The sequence below is a fragment of the Oxyura jamaicensis genome, chromosome 1 (genome assembly GCF_011077185.1).
Source record: "Oxyura jamaicensis isolate SHBP4307 breed ruddy duck chromosome 1, BPBGC_Ojam_1.0, whole genome shotgun sequence".
In the NCBI taxonomy this organism is placed as follows: domain Eukaryota; kingdom Metazoa; phylum Chordata; class Aves; order Anseriformes; family Anatidae; genus Oxyura; species Oxyura jamaicensis.
In genome coordinates, this window is record NC_048893.1 from 56,983,766 (window position 1) to 56,989,289 (window position 5,524).

The window sequence follows — 5,524 nt, forward strand, 5'->3', positions numbered from 1 at the left end:
TAATCTATCCCAGTGCCTCACTGTCCTTGTAGGGACAGGTATTTCCAGATGCCTAAACACAATTTCTGGGACAGAAATAAGGGCACGTAAATGGTGTGGCTGATAGTGGCACGTAGTCTTGCATTCAGCAAGACCACTGGACATCTCAGAACACCAAACGATTTTTTTTTTCAAATTTTTCAAATTGCAGTTGGACAAAATTTCTGCACACAAAGAGCAGAAGTTCAGAGAAACTAGATGCCAAACATATGCTATACCTGTCCCTGCATTTTTCTGTCAGCATTGTAAAAAATGATAATATCAAGTGAAAAATTGCTCTGTTTCAACTGGTGTTATCCAGTTTAATGAGAAGATGATTCAGTTTTCACAAGGCTATGCATCTGTGGTATAGATGGAGTGCTTGTGGATTGCAGGCAACACAAGCACGGCAGCACATCTCACCTACACAGTACAGCTCGCATGTAGAGGACTCCTCAAGGCTGGTGCAAGGACTGCTGTGTGGTCTGAAACTTTAGCAGGGGAGGAAGCGAGCAAGCAGCAAACCCTGCTGCCAAAATCACTGAGTTACCCTAGCCTCCAGCCTCGTGCTCTGCTTTATTTCACCCCATGCTAGAGCAGCAGCAGTGGTCTTCTGCCAGTCACTCAAGTCACTGGGTTCCAAAGAGCCTTCTCCTGCCAGCACTTGGAGATATTTGGCTTTGCCATCCTGTCACCAAGACATTTCTGTTGGTTGTCAGTTCCAAACATGCATCACTGAAAAACGGGATGCTGTGTAAAGTATCTACCACATCAATATTTCTATATCACCAGCAATCAAAGTAGCTGTTTTTAACACCCAAGGAAAAACAACAACAATAACAACAACAACAAAAGAGCCGTATGCTTCTCTGTGTTTATACAGACCTATTTTTACTTGTTTCAGAACAGGTGTGGGAGTGAATCTCGTTATAATCTGTGAAATTCTCTACAGCTTCTCAGTTTAAACCCTAAACTGATTATTCTCTGAGGCTACATTGTTAACTGGAACAGCAGCCATGCAGGAAAGGTAAACTGTTTGGCTGGCCAATGCTCGCATGATCAAATAATTAATCAGCCTCGATGGCAAAAATTTGATTTCCAGGAACCCTGCTTCTTTGGGATTAGATTTTGGAGTGGAAAAGGTCACACTGAGCAGCCAGCTCAAATAACTCACAATGCTTTCTTCTGTCATTTTTATTTAATTTGGAACAAGAAAAATAAGCTTCCATCCAGAGCTGGGTAAAGAAGTTTTCTCTTTCTTGTTAAGCCAAAATCCTGATGTACTTACTTAAACCCCTAGTAACTATTTTTGGCTTGGTCCCACTTCAGTGTGTAACAGCTATTTGGTTGCAATACTGATTTGAGAAGCCCCCCTTGCCAACAACAAATTTATTAGCTCTTTGCAGAGAATCACCAGGCTGGGTGGTCAGGACCCACTAACGTGTCATTTACTATGCTTTTGACGGAGATACCACTTCTACAGAGCTCTGGTTGTGAAGCTGCTGCTGCTGCTGAAAGATGGCTCATTTGTCTTGCACGAAAGAGGAATTGATCCTTTTGTGATACTTAGGATCTAGAGACTGGGTGTAGTGGGGAACATCGAGCTCTAAGGCACTTGGCCCATCCCTATGGAGATGACGAGCTGTGCTGGTGGTGGTAGAGCAAGATCCTGGTCCGCAGAGCGTGCTCACATGATTTGTACCTCTAAACCTCCGTGGGATGCCAGTCTCCAGTGATGACTTCCTCAGACAGATGCAGAGCAGAGACCCTATTAAATACAGTAATTAAGCCCAGCTTCAGATGTCCTCAGGTATTTAAAAAAAAACAAAACACAAAGGGATGAATGCATGAAAACCCACAGCACACAGACTCACTAGGGCTTTTCCTTCTGTTCAGGTGACACCTTCCATCTCTTGCCAGCACAGCTGTGCCACCATCACCTCTTAGTGGCCGATGCTCTTTCTGACAACTGTAATATGCTTGCTCCAAAGGGTTAGCTTAGCACCACTACTGACAATTTGAAAATTATTTTTCTTTGTAATTCCTTAATAAAATAAATAAATAAAGAGCAGTTATTATTTCTTTCAGCATTTAAAAGCTAAATAGACAAGACAAAGGCAACATGAGGAATGAGTGCAAGGTGAGATGATCCTCCTCCATACAGCAGGACTTCAGAATGTTCCTGGTAAGCACATGGCAGGGATAAGCACTTTCTGCCCTCACGGAAGATGCCCATATCACACTTAAGATACCCCCAAAGCAGAAGTTTGCATGCAGTGAGCAAGACAGTGAATTACAGTGCACAACCCTATGTGGCTGTGTTTCAGCTGCATGAAGAGTGAGGTAACCTGCCACCCACACAGCTTGCACTCAGCTGTTGTGCAGGACATGGGTGCAGATTCACAGCTTAGCTTTCCTGTGCACTGACTCCCCAAAGAAAAGAGTCCCAGGCAGCATGGGTGCTGGCACACGGGTCCAGCCAAACCCTGCACACAGGACTCGGAGCTTGTGAGGACACTCGGGTGGATCTGTGGCCCAAAATGTTCTCCCTTCTGTTTACTGACAGGCACTGCCTTGTAAGGTCCCTCATTCTTCCTCTAACTTGCAGGTCCCTTAAGATACACATGTCAATTTTTACAAAGGGCAAGCTGGGGCATAAGGAAAATACTTTTATCCTACAGGTTAGGAGTGTTCCAGCTAAATAGCAGGCTTCTGTACATCAGGTACAGAGGGCATCAGTGGAACTGAACGTAATTCACGCGTTTGCCACCAGCACTAAGCTTAGTTCTCACTAGCACTTTCAGTCCTCCCCTTCCCTGAGCAAAGAAATCCTTCCAGTTTGTTTGTTTTCTAAACAAAAAATAAAAATTAGGAAGAGAATATTTCTATGCTCTATTCACTCACAGTTGTTTACAGGTATGTTGCTGGGACAGCAAAGTCTGGTTTTAGTGACTGGTTGCACTATGAAGCTTCCCGAAGACAGATCTCTGTCTTGCCAAGAACAACCTTTCTGTACCAAATTAATTTCCATAGTGAATGTACAAGGGGGAACGGAAATTTTAGCAGTATGCTCAAGAAATAAGTATGCCCTACACACTTCCAATTACAGGCTCTGAGCAAGCCTGGAAAAATTTTTATTTTGGTTGACTCACCTCTGTATTTGAAAAGTATCTAAGCCCATAGCATAACCAGAGCGCTGTCGCCATTGTTTTCACACTGAGAACGGTAAGCAGATTGTGTCTTATCAGGAAACACCTCCGAGGTTATATGTAAATGACAGATGAACACAGCCCGACAAGATGTTCGTTGACAGTAAGTGCCCAGCTAGCACTCTTCACTCTTTACAGTTCCAGCCAATGTCATTGTCTTTGAAAAACAGCCAGAAAAACAAAGTGCACTGCTTAAGTTACCCAGCTGCGTAACGCTGGGAGTCCTTCTCTCTTTTGCCACACATCAGACTCTTTGCACTTCTTCCACTAACTAGCAACTCCTTAGCAGCCCTAACTCCACTGCATTTGTGAGTATCTCAGAACCAGGTTATTAGCTGTGACCTTCTGTTCCTTTTTTTGAAGATGCTTGTGGTTGGCATTTATACGAAAGGGAAAAAAATATAAGATCATCTTGGACAGGATTCATAGCTGGACAAATTTAAACATATTTCTGCCACTCTGCACTGTTGAAATGGTTTGAACATACCTGAGAAGTGGGATAATGAGATTTTTTTTTTTTTTGTATTAATGCCTTTCATTTGCAAAAATACAGAAAAAAATATATTTTCCATCACTCAAAAAGCCTAAAGACAAAAATAAATAGGGCAAACCAGTCTAAGTTCACTCATTTGTTATCAAGCAAACATACAGTTTACGTAATGTATACATTACAACTCTATTTTCCAGGGTGTCCAGGTGCAGCCAAGACATCTAGTGTCCAAAGCTTGACATGACACAAGCTGGGCAGTTTGTGCCTGGGCTCCCAGCTAGTCTGGGCACTGATAGACTGCTTGCACCCACGTGTGGGCTGCTGACCGTGGTGATAACCTGGTGCCCACACAACGTCCAGCATCAGTACAGAAATCCCAAAGGCACCCACCTGCCTAAGAAAGAGCAAAACGTTCTCTCTCCTCTCCTAGTCCACTGACATGGGCACAGACAACCATCCTCCCTCTGAAAGGAGCTCCGGAAGCAGAAAGGTCTGGCATAGCAGTATGTCAAAGGCAGTGTTTTTCCTGTGAGTTTTATGAGCCTCCACAAGAAGGAAATTAGAAACTGAAGTCTACACTCTCTCCCATTTATAAATGTGTCCATAATGTGTACGTTGTGCTGTAGGTTAATGATGCAGTTCTCAAACAAGATTAACTGCTGCTTCAGACAGCCATCAATTTTTTATGATTGCAAGACCATTTCCCTACTAAAAATGAATGTTACATTCCCCAAGGGATGGGCTGTAGTCAGCATCAGTCAGGTGTGTAGGGTGAGAAGACAAGGATTAAAAAAAAAAAAAAAAAAAGAAAGAAAGAAAGAAAGAAAAAAGAAAAAAGATGTAGAGAAAAATAATGAGAAAGAAAGAGAGAGAAAAAGAAAAATACACAAGCTAGTTCCCAGCTCCCCCAGTAGGGAACAGATATCTGATTTTCAGCACTGAGCATCCTGAATAAGGTTACATATGTAGGTATGTGGAAATACTAGTGACCCCACTGACAGGGCCAGTTCCCTCTAAAATGATACTATAGGCATTCAATAGCTAATACCAGAAAAGAGCTGCACAAGGCCAGCACAGGTGTCATCCTGCCTTAAGAGCCTGAGACATTGCTCTTGCCTGAGAGAGGCGGTCCAGAGATTGCTTAATGCCATAGTTAAGATTTTAGTTATTTGTTTTTAAAACAAACATAGCCTTTATTTTAAGTCAATCCCAAGAAACTGCCTATAGCAGAATCAGCAGAACAACGGGAAGTCGCCTCATCCACCAGTCTATTTTAGGACAAAGAAAGTGGGAAGAATTGTCTTGTGTAGGTGCCTGCCCCCCCACCTTTCTTCCCTCCACCAGCTGCCAAAGGGAGCCTGATGCCTAGCCAAGATTAGAGGCACCCTGTTAGATGTCTGAAGCAAGGGGAGATGAATCCTCACCTGAAGTGCGGGTCTTTGACTGAGTAACTTTGACCAGGAACTACTGGTGAGGCTGAAAGTGTCCCAGCCATCTTCATTAAAGGTAATTCATATTTTAGCCTGGTGGCAGAACAGTTATCACTCTCAACACTTTCAGAAGACTAAACCAGAAAGAGTACAGTGTCATTGTAACTCTGCACTTAGTGTCAGCTTTAGGCTGGCTTGTCCTCACATACCTTATTTTGGCTCTCTGTAGAGGAATGAGTTACATCTATGCAAAGAACCTTGTATCCTAATGAGTACATCTTTGTTTTCATCTAAAAAAATTAGGCTAGGTTTAAAAAAGAAAGAAAGAAGGAAAGAAAGAAAGAAAGAAAGAAAGAAAGAAAGAAAGAAAGAAAGAA